General features: G+C 45.4%; 1 protein-coding gene across 2 annotated transcripts in view; it reads left to right on the top strand.

The window, feature by feature from the left end:
* Window positions 1-199: 199 nt before the first annotated feature.
* fam222aa (family with sequence similarity 222 member Aa) overlaps window positions 200-19,977 on the top strand; it is a 43,310-nt gene continuing 23,532 nt past the window's right edge. For both annotated transcript variants that reach the window (XR_009714441.1, XM_061278751.1), the window contains exon 1: window positions 200-1,041. The gene's annotated coding sequence lies outside the window, so the exon portion shown is untranslated. The remainder of the gene's footprint in view (window positions 1,042-19,977) is intronic.

Raw genomic sequence — 19,977 nt, 5'->3', positions numbered from 1 at the left:
ATTTGCTTTTTTTTTTTTTTACGCCAGTAAACAACGTGGTTTCAGACGCCATGCATTTCTATGGTAACAGTCGTCAATTATTGTTGATTGGCCGAGTCGTGGGAATGTTTGTGTTGGCCGGCTTCGCTGATTGGTCGGTGGGCGGTCTGTACAGCTTGACGGGTTGCAGCGTTCCGGGTTATTGTCAGTCTCAGCAGCTCGGCACCAGGGCAGGAACGCCGCATCCCGGAGCTCCCATCCCTTTCATCCAAATTCCACCTTTTTTTGCTTCCCCCCGCCCGTTTTATTGGTTCATGCACCAAAGAGAGCACCACGGGGTGAGATCAGTGCATAAGAGCAGCCGGAGATCCATCCACATTGTGGATGTGGAGGCAAGAACATCTTCGAGGGGAGAAAGTGACGGACCGAGCGGAGCCGGATCACCGGGATTTCTTTTTCCTTTCCCCAGCAGCCCTTGAAGATTCCCCCTTTCGGTCGAAGTTTTTATTCTTGTCAGTGCGCCATTCTTACAGGATTGCCTCGATTGTATTCACATATTTGAATCATCTTTTTTAGACCACTTTAAATCGATGCGTAACGGCTGGGATATTTTCCCCTCTCTCTCTCTCTCTCTCTCTTGGAATTGTGGAATACTGCGTAGCGCATAAGCCAAGCACCCAGTCTTTCCACTAACTGCCTCGTCGCTTGGAGATAACATCTTGTGAAATTAAAAGCAAGCCAGGACCTTTCACGTCGCTCCGGAGGCGACAGCTTGAAGCGCACTTTGCTGTGCGCAATTGTTCCTCCGAGGACCTGTTTCTGCATCGTTTGCCCTCCGTTAAAAATTTGGCAGGCGATCCGAGAAAATTTCAAAAAGCTCTCCAAGTGTGGGATTTAAATCGCTACGGGTGGAGGAAGAAGAGGATCAACTTCATCTCCGTTTGACATCAGCTCTGCTGGATTGGAGCAAAATGAAGCATTTCTAATTGGGAGCGCGCTGCTTGCTCGGTCAATGTTTTAAATCTGCATGGAGCTCTAGTCTGCACTACGGAACAATTTATGGTAAATATATTTATATATTATCCTAAAGTCTTGTTTTAAGGGCTTCACCTGTTCAAAATTGGACGCACTGTCAGAATCTTCCTCTGTGTCTTTGGGATGCTAACGAGATAGTGAATGTATAGTAAAAGCTGTTGACTCGACGCTTAATGATGTCCCGCATAGAAGCCCATTGTTGGCGTGTGTGTGAGCCACAAGAAAAAGAAGTGTTGTAAAATGGACATGATCGAATGGCTCCAGGATCCACTTTGAAGTGGGACTGAAGGGCTCCGAGGACGGTGCCTGGCTGTACAGCTCCTCCTGCGGGCACTGATCCAAACGCGCAAACCTCTCACTGCGAATGTCTTGTGCAATTAGTGCTTCTTCACCCCGGAGTGTTAATGACATCCACTGTGCTTTTATAGTCTTCCTGCTTATTATGGCAGGATTTTAACTGCAGAGCTCGTAAACTTCACCCGAGATGTGAGCGTCCAACTGTAAAACTTTTCACTCCCAAGGATGATGGGGAGGGAGCTTGTGTGTGTGCCCTCTGCAGGCAGCCGGGCAAGCAGACCAACACGCAGCCTTTACCGCAAACTGGCTGGTTATCTATGTATTTGTTTTTTTTTTTTTGAATGGGAGAACAGTACTTTATTCTCTTTCGGCTCCAGTGAACTTTGGGCTTCCTATACCCCCCCTCGCACACACACTTTATTGTACAAGTATGCACACGGCACTCTTATGAAATCTAATCTGTTTATACGTTTTGTTTTTTTAACTGCTCTGCAGATGTGTTGCTCATAATTTAATTGGGTGGAGTCGTGAAAAAGTTCACTTACCTTGGAGTCAAATGAACTGCATTCCATACTTGCATGTTTACAGTATAACCGTACTAGTCATAAAGAAAACTCCTGTATGTGCCTTTTGTCAATGTAGCTGTTATAGTATAAGACTGCAAAGAGACCGTGGCATTATTAGTTTGTGCAAGTGTACCTAATAGAATGTCCAATGCATAAACAAATGCTCAATATAATTTCCGCTGACTGTGCAGCGAAAACGCTGCACATATATATACATTCATTCATTCATCTTCCGAATCGCTTATCCTCACGAGGGTCGGGGGCGCGCTGGAACCTATCACGGCAGTCGCTGGGCACACATTATGCTTGCAATATAGCCTACTATGTCTACCCGACTGGAGCCGGTCTGTCTCTCTCCCGTCGACTAGCAGGTTGCTGAATGTAATATGCCCAACTCCCCCCCCCTACCCCGCACCTCAGCCAGGGCACCTGCCATGGAGCCTTCCTGGCTGTATTGAATAAAACATCCAGTGATGTATGAGGCAGGGGGCTGCACCCGAGGGGGCACAACTGCCTCATTTACTTCCTCCACTCTGCGCCTCTGACCTGCTGAGCAAATTGTGCTCATATTAGCTCTGCGGCTGCTCCTCACCTAAACAAATAGTCTCGCCAGCATAATGCTTGTCTTAACTCAACGTGATGGTTGGACGAGGCACCGGCAAACAGCGTGACAGAGAAGCTTTAATATCTAGGTCACTGAATTACCTTTGCGGAGTTTCCTGTTTTTTTTCTTGCCACTTTATTCCCCGACTTGCTTTTGAAAGCTTTTGTTATTTTTGTCTCACTTTAGACCTTCAAATGTTGTACTGCAGGCTTTTGTGCTTCAACGTGTGTCTCAATTTGCCTGTCTCGCTTCCTGTTGTTGAATCTTGAGAAATCTAGTGGAGCCCCTGAGGTTAAACAATCCATTCCAGGAATACTGGTCGACTTATGAGATTTGTTCTGATTGAAAATCAATATATCTCCTTGGAAAATAAGAGAAATGTCATTGATCTGCTTCGGGGGTCTCTCACAGTTTCCATCAGAAATCCTTTATTTTTATTTCTAAATACAAGGTAACAAGTAACATTGTTAACTATTATTTAATTTGAAAAGAAATTAACCGTGGTACAATAATACCTGTATCCTTTAGAGAATGCATGCGCCCCCATTTTCTCTAATCGTCACACAAGCGTTAAAACCCCTTAAGTCAAAGTCTGCTTTATTGTCAACATCTCCACATGCCGAGACACACAAAGAGATCGAAATGACGTTTTCCCTATCCCACGGTGACAAGACATATTACACGATAGACATACAAGTACTAGATTATTATAACATTTTGGAGACAAAAAACTGAAACTTTGTAAGACTGGTCTAATTAATGTGACATCGAAAATGACACAATCAAAAATACACAAAATATGCATTTGGATCGGTTTGCTCAAGTCACAAAGGCAAGGAGTGGCACTGCCAGGTTATCTCATCGTCATCTATTAATCGTACCCTTAACACATCATATCTGTTGCTCCACACCTTAACAACGCTGCAATGACAACAACTCAAAACTGAAAGTCACTTCTGCAACTCGTTAAGACTGTTCAAAGCCATTGAGAATATTTGAGCAACACAATTAATGCGCTCAAAAGAAAAAGGCCTTTTCTTAAATCACACATCAGTTTGATTGATTGATAGCTCGGTGGCCTTAACATATTCGGTGCTTATTAATACAGCTGCCTGCAGTGAAACGAGAGAAGCAGTCTTGAATATCGTTTAAGTTGCTGAAGTTTAATTTCCTGCTCTGTGTATTAATCTCTTCTTTAATCCTTGCATGGTTTGATTGTCTCAAAACCTACCCGCAGGCAGCCAATCTCATTTTAGCAATTAAGATGACTAAAATAGTCTCAGCATGAGTGTGTGTGTGTGTGCGTCAGTGTGTGTGTGTGCGCACTTTTTGCGCTGATTAATAACATTTAGGCACAGATCTGTTGTCCATATATTCACTATAGATGTCATGAAAAAAGAATTACTATGGCTTTGAACCAGACAGCCATGACTATATCTTTTTAAGTAGCAAACATCAGCAGACACTTGAAGCCACATTTCCACTCTAAGCTTCTCATTAGACACTTGATCAAAGTATTTAATTTCCTGAAAAGTTTCACGTGCATGCAAACAAAAGAGACACATTGTTTCTTTCTTCTGCTTTACATGATTTAATATACCCTCCGCCGTCCTGATTTTCGCACCATCCACGATACATAAGAGACATGAAAGCATTGCACACCAACCATCGCTGCGGTGGGACGAACACACCCTTCAACCCTTCCGTCATTGTGAACGAGAAAACGGGCTGTGACATAAACATGGATGTACGGTTGTGGGTGAAGGTCTTCTCTGCTCAGCTGCAGGAGCAGAGGCAGCCTGACATGACACGGTTGCCTTGTTGTTGTAGTTAGCAGCAATACCTCCACAACGATATCTATTTTAGCTTGGGATGCTTGACCCCGTCGCGCCCTCACTGCGGCTGCACCCGGCGTGTCAGACGAGTGCCTCATATTTTTTCCCCATCTGTTGGTGTTCCTGCGATGTCAGGGTCAAATGGTGGTTCACGGCTGCTCCTGGTGATTCTTTTTTAATCTTGTTTACAGATGTGTACAGTTGGCGTTAATTTGTTTTGATCCAATCAGATTTAAGCGTCTATGATGTGTACAGTTGATGTTGAATTTTTGGTCCATTCAAATTTAAGCTTCTATGTGGTGCCATGTAAATGTAATCTACTTAGGGCCTTCACAATTCAGACTGTTGGGAACAGAGTTGAAATGGTTGTTTCCAATCAGAGACTCCGCCAACATTTTCCCCTCCTCTGATTGGATTCAGCTAAATAGTCTGCTAAAATTACCCCTCTGATTGGCTTAGCTAATTAGGCGGGCTAAAGATTGACTTACAGTAAAGGACAATGTCCGATATTATTAAGAATTCATTGTCAAGGCCCACTTAAAAAAAAAAAAAAGATTCGGAGGAAAGCACAGAGCACCTGACCTCTCCCCACCCTTCTCACCTCCACCCCCGTCCTCTGGTTCCATCAGGCTGAATGGAAGTCACGTCCCATCAGACGTCTCGGTTAATGTGTAGCCTTTAATATGGAAAGGTTGAGGTGAGCTGATGCATTTTTATTGTTTTAAAACAGCTCATGTGCTTTTCATATGCGGTTAATGAGTACAACGCCACGCTGTCCGTGTCCTTCATGGTACAATCGACCCCATAGGGCTAATTATTAGACTCCCAAGTAAGTGCTCCTTTTTCGTGCCAAAAACAGTCTAGTGTGTGTACCTTGGAGGCTCGCACCTCATTGACTCCTAAAGGAGCAATAATATCCTCTCCTGCATGCCTGATAGCTGTGCATCTTACTTGGCTCTCCATCCCAGTGAGAGAGGCAAGGGCAGGCGTGCTCCTTCCAAAGTGTTCCTGGCTGAAGGATAAAAACAAATCTGACACGCTCCCCAACTGTGAATTTGCTCCCTTTAAAAACAATGCCTCTCCTGCCTTCCTCATGCTCACATTGATTTGTTCTGGGTGACAGTGCAAGCTGCTGTGAAATCACCCCGGCGTCATTGATCTCAGCGAGAGGAGGCGAGGCTCAAGGAGTCTGGCGACAGTGAGCAACATGGGAAAATCCTTCCCGTGCCCTCTTCAAGCCCAACCACTACACCGCAATGACCGTCTTGGCCGCTATCAGATTTGGCCCCCGCTGTTGCTCTCCAGCTACTGTATCTCAGTCCAGGCTACACTTTGATGTGTTTTGTGGAGGCCCGTACACGCTGCTTGATTCACCGTTGTGCCTCGCTGTGATTCACATTATCTGGCAAACTCTTTATTGCCACTGTTTTCCATGCCAGAAGCAAGGCTAGGTTTTTTTTTTCTCATGCAGGCCTCTGATTAATCCCCCCACCCCCCACCTCTATGCTGGTGTACTTTAATCTTGAATGGGAGATATCTGATTCTCCTCGGCTATTGAGGAAGATCAAACTTTAATGGAACAAGGAACCGCACATCATCCTAATCTCCATCTCCCTACATTTTGGCCTGCTGACCCCCCCCCCCCCCCCTTCCCCCCCTCAGGCTTTCTGCAGAAGCAGGAAATACATCAGACAGATAAGATATTTTCTCTTCATGCTTTCGTAATTTATTCCCTGTTGACAAAAGCTACCAATTTACATCCATGCAGTTTGATTACCTGATTGGAACAGAGAGAGACGTGTGCGGAGTTGGCTGACATTAAACAAATGGCCGCCCTGTCCCGTGTTTATATATACACATCCAAACTTTTCCAGATGCTTTAATTGGGGGTTGCCCCCTCCCTCTGTGTATTGACATACAGAAGATGAGGCAATGTGTGACCTACGTCCTCTGTCTATAATTGCCTGGAGGGGAGATACATACTACATCAGCTGCATGGATGCATCAAGGTTCAATGCATTTGATTATACTGCAGTCAGTCCAGGAATTAGCTATTGACTTGCATTTTCTCCTTTCACTTGCTCCGTATCGCCAAATAACTCCGTCGCCAGCTGCTTGCATATTACATTGTTTCAAAATGCGTAACACTTATTCGCCGTCACACCTCCCACAAACCGTTTGTGTCCGTGACAAAAAGAGGCCATTACCCGATTGTAAGGCGCTGGCTGTAAAGTAATGACATTTTCACCGACTGCAGAAAACAATGTTGTCTGGTCGGGAGCGTAATTGCGCAAGCCAACTCACAATTTTCTGCACAAAGTTGAGCGTGAATGCTGGACGATTTAATAAAACACTGGAGATTTTTAGCATTTGTCGGCGGCGGGGACAGTAAGCCGAGGCTTGCGCGGATAAAACCCATATTCAGTCAACATGGAGAATTCCAAGCGAGCGGGATGCAGACCAAAAGACGCAGCAGCTGACCCGCAGGGGCACATTTACATATGTGAATAGGGCTAGTGCAAGTCAGCTATATTGTTGCTATTAAGCTCCAGTTTCTTTCATCCAAATGTTGGAGAAACTGGAATTCCCATCTCTTGCCCCCACTATGTTATTTGTGTCAAGGAAAGGTTGGAAATCCAGACGATATTGAACCCCGAGGCCAAAGATCTTGGGTGCCTGCTTCCACTCACATACAAAAACATAGGAACATTGACACGAGGACATGTATTGCAGACACACACACACACACTCCTAGCCCTGTTTTATTACCTCCTGCCTGCCGCTGGAATTGCTTTCCTCCCTCGAGTGAGCCAGGCAAAGCCGGCTTTATTGTGTTAACCTATTTGTGTGTCAAGAGCGATTGCGGCGTTCTTTATCTCTGTTTGTATTCGGACGGGGAGACAGCAGAGAGGGCGAGCGAGTGGAGAAGGCGGAGAGCGAGCAGTGGGGATGTGGTTGCATTGGGGGGGGCACACCGCAGCTAGACGAGCCAGCGGAGTTAGACGGATGGCCGGTCACCTCGCTCCACTCTGGAGGATAATGACTGGTTGCTTAGCAATAAAGCAGCCCATATGCACTTCCTGACTTGCTTCCAGAGCAATCACTTTTTTCCCTTCCCAAATAACCCGATTATATTTTTATGATAATTAGGCAACTGGCGTCCATTAAAAAGTGCCTAATAGCACTCTTTACATGCAACGTATTTAGCCGTGGTCTCATCTGGTCGCTTGGTTTTCATCTCCGCTTTGCATAAATATATATATGTTTGTCAGCAAGTGTTTGTATCCACGTGTGTGAGCAGTTGGTGGAGTTTAACCCCGATTACCGACGGCCCGGCATAGCGCTATAGTATATCCCTCCACATCACGTCTGTTTTCCGACCTTTGATCCCGACAATATCCATGTTCACCTACTCGCAGTTTGATAGGCGACCAAAGGCTACGAGAGCGTCCCTCTTGTGAGCCTTTAGTTTTATTCACATTTTTATTGACTTGAACGAATTGCTGACCTTTAGTGGCATAATGAATGGCCAAGCCTGCTTGGGAAACTGAGCGTTGCGGCAGAACGAACTGGCGTCATTCCAAGCTGTTTAGTTCATGATCTGAACTGTTTGAGCAGCGGGTTATTGCTTTTTTTTGTTTTTATTTTCAATTTGAGAACTGTTGGGGTTTAAGTTTATATAGTTTATGCTTAACCTCAATTCAGGCTGACTTTCACACAGGAAGTCACTGCGTGTTTTAAGACTTAGCCAATTATCCTCTCCTTCAAACACGTTCTTTTTCTGTGAAAGTTAAAGTTGGTTATGATGATAAATAGTCACGAGATTTCAAGATCATAGAGTGAATAAAATGTTTCAGCTGATGCCATGTGGCCAGTTTAGTGTTCATTTTGGGATTGACAAATGACAAGTCGCTTTAAAAAAAAAAGATCTCTTCCTGTTTTTGGATCTTCTTTAAATAGTGTTAGTGGAGTCTGCCATGCACCCATCTGCATGCTTTTACTCTCCTTATTTCCCTATTCGTGCTCATGCACCGTTGGTGAAAGTGACAGCTTTAAACACATGAACCAAATATACACCATTACCCCCCCCCCCCTTCATATTTCCGCACCATGCTTCTGTGCCTACGTCTATAGGAACAGCTGTCCAGCTGTCACAGCAGCCAGCCAGCCAGCCAGCCAGTCAGCCTCTCTCCACGGCAACATCTGTAGAGCGGGAATGCACAAGGGCAGCCTGTCGCTCTCAGCTCGTCTCCAAAGACCGCGGAAGTGTGTCATGCCTTTTGGCTGCACGTCGCCACTGGCCACATCAAGCATTCGACTGCCTCTGCTTTTTACATTATCAACTCATTTTAGCCACTTAAACAAGCTGTCTGAGATTTTTGCCACCACTTTACAGTCATGGGGAAATCCTAAATGAGACATTCCATGCTTTTAAGCATGGGAGCATAAGGCAGAAAAAAAACACACAAAAAGAACACAGTACATTATCTTAGCCATTAATAGTCGTTTGCATGTGCATGGATATGTGTGTGCACACACCTGCTTGTGCGTCTTTACAAAAATCCCAACGAGCAAAGTGCAATGGCCTGGAACTGACGGGAACCCACTGGGAGAGTCTCTCCTTGATGTAGCCCACCCCCGTCCCCCCCCCCCTCCTCCTCGCCAACGTTTCCTCCTGGAAGCGGAGTGGCGGCGGCGAGGCAGGAGGCGGCGGTGCGGGGATGGAGTAGGAGGAGGGTTGCCATGCGAGATGAACAGAGCTCGGGTCCCCTCTGTCAGACACAAACTAGGATCAGGGAGCTCGCATGGGACTCTCGTGGGATGAGCGGAGGGAAAAAGGGAGACAGCAGCTGTTTTTCCTCTTACGCCTTCACCAGAAAGCTTCTTTTTCTCCATATATTCCGCTTTGTCTCTTGTGGGGCTGTCATTAGCGGCTGTCATGCTGTTTTGTGACGATAAACATGGATGAGCTGAACATTTTGCACTTTTGAGAGTGTCGCAATCATCCTTGAGCCTCTGAGTTTTTTAGACGGTGCTAAGGGATGTCGTTTTTTTAATCAGACACAAAGGGACAATCAAGCAGTTTGCAACTCGAAAGGGTAAAGTCAGTTGAAGACAAAGTCTGGGTGTCTTAAGTACTATATAGTGTCACTTGACAGTTCCCCTTTACTTTGCTGGCTCCACGTTGTTAGAAATGGCCGGACAGTCGGAGTCTATTTCTGTTCCGTAAAATGTTCACTCCAAAGAGCTAATTATTGCTGACTAAGGTTTAGCAAATGTATCTTATTAGCACATAGTGCAGTAAATAGATGACTCATTTTGACTTGTTAGAATAGATGCATAGTAAGAACTTTTTAGTTGTAAACAACCTAGAGGAATCCATTTGTGACAACATATTGTGTCGTGATTGAGAGCCAACTAAAATTATCCATATGGATGCCGTGAAGTCGCTCCGCCCGTGGTGGGCCACAAGCAAACAGCTGATGACAGGGAAATGGCCTGCTCATGACTTATCATTCAAATTCCTTCTTTTTGCTTCGGTTTACCGTGATTGACAGCTGGGCATAAAAGCAGCGGCGAGCCGATGGTAATTGTGACAATGGTGTCGCCTCTTTGCCTTGTTTTCACACTTTTTCTGCTGTCACCGACAGCCTCGCTGATTGCCTCTCTGCCAAGACTGCATACTATTAATCTTTTAAACAAGGGGCCAAGCCCAGCTGTATTATTTGTGGAAAATACAAGAGGACCTCATGAGACTGTCAAAGGAAAAAGGGACAACTGGGGCTAAATTGCTTTCATTGTGCCGAGGCTCTTTGAAAAGAAAAAAAAGAACAATATTAGAAACCTTAATAGCTGCTGGGATTGATAAGCTGAGGTCGGAATGCCGCCCTCACCTGATAGCTCTGTCCGTTCTCTTGTGGCATGCAGGTGCAGTCCAGGCTTTTATCTATGGTGTGAAAATGAAGCCTCTCTTCTATGGACATTTTCCGTGACGGCACTTCTAGAGATCCCCTTCAGCGGGCTCGCCGAGTCGTTTTTTTTTCTTCTCTGTTTCAAATGGGAGCTTAAACAGCAGTTTGTTCCAAAATGGCAAAGCATTGATGTATTATGAAAGGGAGGGAAAAGGAAACAGCTCCATTTGGCCCTCTGTGCTCAACAACAATTTGAAGTGTTTTAACGACTTGCAAAACCTTTCTAGGCTTGAACTTTAATAGCTTTCTGTGCTCCAATTTCATGGACTGGGCTTTTGTGTTTAATTAGGTGTGATTTGTGAACATTTCCCAAGTGGTAGGAAGTCTTTTTTTTTTTTTTTGGTTAGGCGTGGCGGGGGCTCTGCACTTCCCTGACAATTACTACAATGTTGCTGACACCTTGGGCTCTAATGGATGTCTTCCTGTGCAAAATAGCGTGATAAAGCAATCTTTAAAGAATATGTGGTAGCAATATTTCGTTTCTGATGTGGCTGCCCTTGCCGCTTGAAATTGTGGGATCACTGCGCACCTTCTTTGTTGCTTTTTGTGTTCTCTGTCCATGGAAAGCCAGCGAGGCAGTACAACCTTGATGACTATTTGACTCCCAGGTCAAAGCCACATGATAGCAGCACTGCTGGTCAATGGGAAAGGATATACTTTCCTTTCCAGAAAGCTCCGACCGCTTTTGTGATTGTCTGTGTTATCATGCGCATTATGTGCTATTCATAGCATCTTCCGTGGCACCCATTTGCATTTTGAAAACACAGGCACTGGATGTGTTAATAAGGACTTCAGGACAATATAACACCCTCTAATTTATACCATCATGACAGTTTTTTTCTGTATTATAATATGATGCTGATAGTTTGAGCCACAATGCATCATTTATTTATTTTATTTTTTACATTAACGTGAAAATGCAGTAAAGAAATGGATATTGAGTAAGCGGCATCGCCGTGATGTCTCTTTTAATGGAGGTTACAAAGGGTGGCTCAGGGATCTGATTTGGGTTTTTAAAAACTCGTATATGGTCATATTTGTGTTTTTGCGCATGTTTACGTGGCCTTTCAAACCCCACTATTTGGACTTTGAAAGAGTTATTGATTGCATGTAAACAAAGTCATGGTTGTGACCATGAACAGTGGTATTGAAAATGAGTCGCGATGAAAATGAATTTTGTTGAATAAGCACTTCATTGATGAACTACCTGGTTCTACTTTCTCACAGAAAAGTCAGCAGGGTCCATTTTGAACATCCGGCCCATTTATCAAATAAGGTTCCTTGGCCCTGAGGGACTTTTATGTGTCTCTTCTACACATGTATGTGTACAGGGGTGTCTGTTTGTAGGTTAAATACAAACATGGCTGTCCCACTTTCTCACACAATCTCTCTCCCCCCCCCCCCCCCCCCCCCGCGGTATGATCAGGCAAGCAGTCAAGAGAGCTGCGCATACTGCCACCAGCCTCTCCCCTCTGCCCACCATCCATGAAAGATTGTCAGCGTCCCTGTAGGCTCGTATAGCTTCTCTGTGTGGAAGCGTAACTGTGACCCCTGACCTCCTCCTCTTGGAGAAAGCACTCTTGACCTGCTGCCCTATTGTTTCCATCGGGGATGGATGAGGAGGCGCCGCCTCTGCAGGCGCAATCCTTCACTCAATAGCCGCTCCATCTGTTGACTGCGTGACTCCGGGTTACAAGCGGGGATTTTGCACCGTCTGTGCGAGGATATGAAAGGGGCTATGTCAAGGGGGGGCTTCCTGAAAGGGGTTTTAACACTGCATTTGCGGGGTGTCACCATGCGCTCTCTCGCTCGACCCCCGTCATCCCTCTGAACACAACCGGCTGGGTGTGTGCGGGATGAGAGGCCTTCATTGTGCCTGTTCACAGGCCCCTAGGCAACAGGGTCACCTTGTCCCTAAACAAATGCTGCCCTCAGTGCTATTGTTGCCAATGTGTGTCTGTTTTTATAGACGTGGATGTGAAGGGGGGCGGTCGGCGTTTGGAGTGTAAGAATGCGTCATCGGCAAGAGGGCAAAGGCCTTGACTGTGAAGACATTTATCTAACATCTCTACCTTTCACATCAAGACCTATTCAGTGCGCTCCGTCTGCATCAGGTTGTCCAAGGGCGTCGTGGCGACCGCTACAGGTCAAAGTGCTCCGAGAGCATTTAGAGCAACAATGCAAGTCGTGTTCTTTGCAAGTTGAGCTGTTTCTTAAACCAGTGGAGGAGAACTGCGTAGCACTTCCCAGGCTTGTCTGTTCCGTGACACGTCGACTTTCAACACTTTGGATAAAAACAAAATACGTGGCTGCTGTGACAACTGGTCCACCTTCAGTAATTAATGTTGAAGCCGCAGTCTGCCAGACAGTTGTGCTGAGGTCCACTGTCTGACTGTGTGTGGGAGTTTTTATTTGCCGGCACTGGGAAGCTTTACTTTGTACTAAATCAAATTTCCAGCAGCCAAAGACAACCCCGTGTGTGGGAAGCATTTTAGACCACAATTTGATCCAATTATTCCAACAAATTAATGCATGCATCCATCTTTTGGAGGCTTTCACAAGCGTTTCTCTCATGCTCTTGACAGTGCAAATACATCAACTAGTGTTCACTCGCGTTCTTTGTTTAGTTTGCATCTAACGGGGTGGTCCTTCTGCTTTTTTTCTACTGCGCGGAAGCACAACTAAATACCCTCATCTTCGCTTTCCTGTTTTTTCTTTCTTTCTTTATCACGAAGCCGCAGTCGTCCACCGTGTCGCCACAGGCTCGCCGAATCCCTTTGGCTGTCACAGCATGTGCCCGCCACACCTTTCCACCACTTAAGATGATTAAAGTACTCTGCTTACATCTTTTTGCACACAGATTTCAGCTCCACCTTTCTTCCTCAGGCAAAGTAAAAGACAAAGTGAGCTGCGGTATCAGCTGGAGATAAGTGCTTGGTTCAGGTGTGGAGCGCCTCACTCGGCGAGACGGTGCTGAAGGAACGGAGTAGGTGTAAGGACGGGTTGGGGTGGGGGGTGTTTGAGGAGCGGAATGAGTGGATGCAGAAAACTGCAGTGACAGCAGAATGAATAAATTGAAAACTTCTCTCATTGTAAATTGTCTATCGCCGGTGACAAACGATCTGATAGGCGAGCGGCCCTGCTTTCCGATGCATCCGTCCCAATAGAGCTGTGAATAACGGGTCTATCTCCACACTGCTTAGCACTGGCCCCGCACTTAATAATTCATGCAGTGTGAAATATTTTCCCCGCTACAGATATGCCAAAGCGCTGCCGCCAGCAGGCGGGGGCGGTGTGGAGGGTTGTCCCTGCGGTGCTAATTTGGGGGAGGGTGACGTGCGTCGATTTCTAAGAACGCCGTAGTTTAGAGGCGATGCCACATTGGCCCTCATGTATGCGCTGTCTGTTAGTGGGAAGCCCAATGAAAGATGACATTTAACTCACGGCTAATCTGCCTCGAGCTGGGTGCAGGGACGAGAAATATATTTCCATTAAACGGCGGCTCGGTAAAGTGGCTGCCTATTTGCTAACTTCTCAGTGCTAAGACTGCCACTGCACTTTTTTTCTGTCTCCTGCGTCTGGAGCAAGCAGTCTTCACCTTTCTATTGCTTTCATGCACCGTGCTGAGCACCTCATCACCTTGCTCTCCGAGAAAGTCAGCCCACCTTTCACACACACACACTGTCTCTGCTTTTCCTGTACAAACTGGCTATTTTCTGGCTCACATTTACACCCTGATAGCAATTATGCAAACGATTAAAAATTTAAACAGGATGGTCTTTTATAATTTAATCCTAAAGTAATAGATTCTATTAAAAATGCATGAGAAGAGCTTTATAGATGGAGAAGGAATTTGTGTCTATCAGAGAAATCTCCAGTCAAGGATGCAGGCAGAATGAGCAAGTGGGATTGGTGGCATTTCCTCATTATTCTAATAGGATGTGATTAGCATAAAGCGGCTAACTGGCTGCTGTGACCACGAGCACGGGACAGCTCATGTATCAATGCTCCTCGGATGAAACTGCTTTCATACTGTATTTTATTCCCCTTTTTAACGTTCACAGATGAAATCCAATGTGCAACGTGTCTGAGTTGAGATCCTCTCTGTTCTTTTCATTGCTTGCTTTTGTTGCTCTTCCCAAAAGCATGTAAAAGTGTTGAAGCATGAAAAGTAGAAGTCGGCACTTTTGTATCCTAATGACTCACCCGCAAAGAGTGCAAAAGAGCTTTTTACTCTTGTGCTTGAGCCCATGGTTCACTTCCTGGACACTGAAATGTGAATGTGCGCTAACCTCATAACCTTTGCTATGCCTGGAAGTGTGCGGTATCATTGCTTGCTTTGTTTCTTAGTAAGCAGGATGGCAAAACAAAAATCAGATTTCCATGACGCCACTTGACAGCCTTGTCTGAGTCCACACTGCCGAAATTGCCCCGCTCCTTAATTAGGTCAAACAAACAAATCCAAATGCTCTCTTCGGTTTGAACGATTAATCCTTGGCAGATGTACGTGCTTTTGTCATTGTCTTTTATTTCAGGTTTTCCGACATTTTCTGGCAGCTGTGCTTGCTAAACAGTTTTCCTTGCATCGCAGCTTCAAAGGATGACAGATTGCAAAAAAAAAAAAAAAAAACGCCTCTCTGTTGCCGTTGTCATTTGCTTCAGTAATTAAAGAGCTGCAGTCATTCAGATAACAAACAGCCTCTAAAAAGAAAGTGCTTATTAATGCTCTGTGAGAAGTGGATTGCCAAAGCCAATAAAAAAAATGGAACCCTCGCGAAGCTTATATGGATTTTAGGTCTGCCTCTGAGGTAAATTCCTTGCCTTTTTGATGTGATGGCTGCCTGTTGATGGAATAAATCCAACGGGCTTAATCGATCATCTCCGTGGAAAGGTCAAGAGGAGAGGCTCTGGTGTTTGAAGCGCTTATCCTGTGGAAGAGTGCCAGAAATGCGACACCCCCTTATGAGAGCGGGTGGTGGCGGGCAGATTAGCGACCGACAGGGTGGCCCGGGGGGAATCATTTAGGGAGATGCGGCGCTAAATACTGTATGTACTCTGAAAGATGGGAGGGGGGAACATTCTCAACTGATTTCAGCGTTCCGGAAATTGGAATTGGAGCCTCCGAAATTAGCATCCAGGTTTATTGCTTTTAACCTCTTGTCCACGCTTTATCTTTAGTGTTGCTCAAAGGTACCGTTGGGTTTTGTCCCAATGCAGTCTAATCTAATCTGGAGTGGGTGACTGTGGGCAGCATCTGTGCTCCCAGTTGAAATCGGGGCTTTCTCTTGACCTAATCCTCTATCCAGGGATCACTCAGTAGAGTAAAGACAATTACCAGCCTGCTTTCTCATGCTAATGGCATCTCTAACTAGATCTTACAGAACGGAAGGGGGGCAAATGGATGGAGGAGCAGGGACAATGGTGAAAAAAGATGATGCAACTAAAATAGGTTTTTAGATTAACGGTTAATTATTGATAAGGACCCAGTCGAAAAGCCTAGAGTCAGGATTTTGTAAGCATCTCCTGGAATGGGGTTCGGCATGAGCAAGTTACTTGGGAGGAAGTGGTGTTTGGTCAAAAAGTTGCTGAGACAGAGCTCATGTTGTATCAGAAGCTGTGTGCCAAGTAGTCTGCCCTCCCCCTCCCATCTCTTTTTTTATCACCTGCCTCCAGCAAGGTGTCTGGAGTGGTTTTAAATTGCATTAATATGCAGGAATTTATAGATTGGCTCCCTTGGCATTTTTGCAGGAAGCCCTAGCAAGTATCCCAGTCCCCATCTGCACTAATTACTGGGTCTTGGCAGGCTTACCTGTCTCTTGTGAAGGACAAACTCAGGCACTGATGGAGGAGCGTGCAAAGCTGAAGGAGCTCATCCACGGAAGCATGCAAAGAGGGAAGAGGGATGTCTCTGAGGCTTTTTTGGGGGTTTGTTTTTAAATTAAATTCTTGATATGTTTGATGTGTTTGGAAGCTTGACTACCATGAAAAACCTCGTCCGGAAACATCAATAAACTAAATGACTTTGACCAAGTTCCTTCATGTGGAGCTCAGAGAAACGCTAACAGGCTTTGCACCTGATCTCGGTGACAGTTGCACGCTCACTCCGACTCAAATATATCAGGGTTTATCTGCTGCGTATCCTGCTGGAAACTTCAAATGAGTGTCTCTGGCAATGTCTGATCGTTTTAAGTCACGGCAGCACAAGAGTAATACTCCATGCCAGCTGCTTTCTCCTTGAAGTAGAACCCAAAACAGAAGGTGAGTCCAAATATATGACAACAAACAGATCACGAATCCTTGAGTGGGCGGGCGGGCGCCTCTGCTGGTGTCTCACCGGTGACCTTTTCTTCTGCCCGTGGCTGGTCAAACTGTCCGATAATCCGCAAGCCTTATCAGATTGCCTTTGTCAAGCGGATCTGACATGGTTTGAGATCATTATAACCTGACCACTCCAGTGGTATCAAGACCTTGCCTGGAAAAACAAGGAATCAATGTTTTATCTCATCACACATGAGATGAAAGACTTTTATTGGATCCTATAGCCACGCTTCTATAGTTTCATATTTCACTCGTACATTTGGAATGATAAAAATTCTGATCTCCAGTTGTGTGTCTAAGGCAGAATCGATTTCACGCAGTTTCCTTTTCAGTTTAGTATGTACGCAAACGTGGAACTAGGTTCAGGGAGCTTTTGAGGATATCGTGGATACATGTTCAATTCACTTTCAGGTTTTGTACTCTCTCTGATGTCACATTATTTTTATAATTGACGGAGCTTTGGAAAATGCGCCAGTGTACACGATTGAAACGTAAGCCTGATTAGGATTTGCCGAGCTTAAGCGAGTGAATGATACTGCTTTGTGGAAATGTATCTATTATAAGACCACAATGAAGAAGAAGCGAAAAACTGGAAGACATCCAGCTTTTCGTGCTCTTGACATGTCCTCCCCAATAAATATAGGATTGCTAGTTAGAACCCAAATTGGAAGGTCTGGGTTTATTTATTACTGGTGAAAACAAGTCTGACGTTGGAAGACTTTGGAAATGGTGGTGGTGCCATCTGTGCCTTGATCCAGCAGGTGATATCCAGCTGCATCCTCTCACTCCATCCAAGTAGATCCTATCTTGTCTGCTCTCGTCTGACAGGGAGAAGACAACAGCTGGACGGTTCCCACTTGAAAGGGAAAGGCTGCCGAATGAAATCTTTGCTTCCTTCCTGGCATTCTGGAGGAAGCTGTGAGCAGTTGTGTCATCCTTGTGTACTGCTTTAATATCCCGCAGAGCAAAAAAAACGCCTTTGTCACACTTCAAATATATCAACTGGGATCAGTGTCAACATTTTGCCGGTGTTCTATTTGATTGCCCGGCGGGCTTGGCGGCGCACTAATGTTATGCATGACTGAGTATTGGATCTGTGACACCCTCCAGTGAAAGGACCATGGGAATTGGGGTCACCTTAGGCACGACACAGAGCAATGTGTGGAGTCAGCCCGCTTGCAGCTGAGGGAAGGAATCACACTGCTTGAATTTAATTATATGTCATTGATTTATTGAACGGCCATTAATAAGCTTGCATTCTGAGGCAGGGCCATTCCGGGAGAAGCTTTTCCTCTTCTTTTCTTTTTTTTCTTATTCATTCCTCTCGCCCTCTATTTCATCATAAACTGACATAAGCCTTTCTTTGAAGTTCACGAGCCAAACAGAGAAATGACAGCACAACAAACAATGAACAAAACACAGAAAGACAATGGAAACTGTTTGAATATTCTAGCAAGTCGTAGGATGATGGGTGAGGGTGGTTGGTGGGGGGGAGGAAAAAAAAAAAAAGATCCCTTGTTTTATTGTTGCTGTGTTAAGCTATGAATGGGCCTGTCTGGGACAATAAAAGATTGTGCCACATTGGAATGACACATTTTTGCTCTATCAACAATGCTTCACAAATTGTGTGTAATTCAGGTTTATGGGGAAAATATAAATCCCAACGCGAGAGCCAGGAAAATACGGCTCATTTTTCACATTTCGGAAGAGCGGGTATGTCTTGACGTTATATGCAGATATTTAACATTCAGCACGGCTGTTCTGACGCAGACCACCTGTGATCAACAGTTTAGCGTGAGCGGGGCCTTTGCTCAACTTTCACAAGATATGTGCGGTTAGATGACAGCCAATGCCGCTGCAAAACAATACCACCAAGTCAACGCCGGCAGAAGACTTTCCCCTGCGGTTTTTATTTGACAACTTTAAGCCACACTCGCATTGCTCAAAGGTTCTGGCTGCTACCAGCAGGAGTGCAAGAAGCTCTGTCATGTTCTAAAAGCACTTTTGCTTGCACTATGCAGAGGCGGGGACTCTCCCAGCAGGGGACCACCAGGACATACAGTCATTACTACACTGGATCCATCTCGAAGGTTGACATTAGATTTTTCTTTCTTTCTTTCTTTCAAAGTAGGGTTTGAAACTAGGGTTAGGGTTGCAAAGTAGCGCTTAAAATGAAGGATTTGAAGAAGAGTTTGCAATTTGGGTTAGCTTTACAAAATAGAGTTTGGCACTAAGGTTAGTTTGTAAGGCTAGGGTTTGAAAGTAGGGTTTCAAAGTAGGGTTTGAGGTGGCTCGGGCATCTGATTAGGATGCGTCCTGGACGCCTCCCTGGTGAGGTGTTTCGGGCATGTCCCACCCGATGGTGGTCCCAGGGATGAGCCAGGACATGCTGGAGAGACTATGTCTCTCCCAAGCTCGACTGGCTTGGGAAAGGCCTTGGGATCCCCCAGGATGAGCTGGACAAAGTGGATCGGGAGAGGGAAGTTTATTGAATGCAAAACTAACCACAAAAAAAACTATGGAATGTTTAGCACAGTACGTACTGTATCTTCACCATCATGGCCCACTTTTATGCCACTAAATCGTTGTTTGCAGTCCTAGCCTAGCTTCTATGCATTGATACTCCTTTTCAAATACGTAAATGTGTCAAGATATGTCAGATTGTGAGTCTTCTCTGTGCTTCTAATGCACATCAAGATTCATTTGTTGTATGAAGCTTCAGTCTCATCACGACATCTTCATTGTGAATGTGCTTGCCACATGGATGCCTTCTGCACCTCCCATTTAGCATGAATGAAATCAAGCCCGGCTCAAAGACGCAGCAGTTGGCTGTGCAGTCAATTAGTCTTCATTGCGATTACAGGCTTGACATTAGTCTAGACAGTCGTATTTTGATCAGAGATGACAGGCGGCCCGCTGCAATTGGACTGCCAGACATTCCTCACCCTTCATCCTGCGGATGAAGCTATCGAAGCTGACTGGTATATGGAGCCCTTGCAGCTGAGCGTCTGTGCCAAGATGCCCTTCATCCGCTCTTATAAATATCTCGGCGTGGTATACAAGGCGCCATAAGCCTCAATAACAGCAACACATGGCCTCGTACACGCAGACTCGGCTGTCAGTATGTTATTTCAACACTGTATATCACGGCAATGATGCCTAAACTGTGGGCTTTTACACACAATGGCCTTTTGTTGTGCAGGTTATTTATTGTGCCGCTGTGAAGCTGTGCAGAGAGCTGGTGGGTGAGTGCATCCAAGGGCTTGTATTGTTCGGGAATCAGTGGCTTGTGTTTGTGGAGCTGGGAGGGTTTGCTAACAATGCCCTTTTTTATGTCCCCGAGTGCGTGCCTGTCGGCAAATGTCCCCTCA

This window comes from Syngnathus typhle, linkage group LG5, assembly GCF_033458585.1.
Source record: "Syngnathus typhle isolate RoL2023-S1 ecotype Sweden linkage group LG5, RoL_Styp_1.0, whole genome shotgun sequence".
NCBI lineage: Eukaryota > Metazoa > Chordata > Actinopteri > Syngnathiformes > Syngnathidae > Syngnathus > Syngnathus typhle.
The sequence above is the reverse complement of the archived record's forward strand: the minus strand, read 5'-3'. Positions and strand labels throughout refer to the sequence as shown.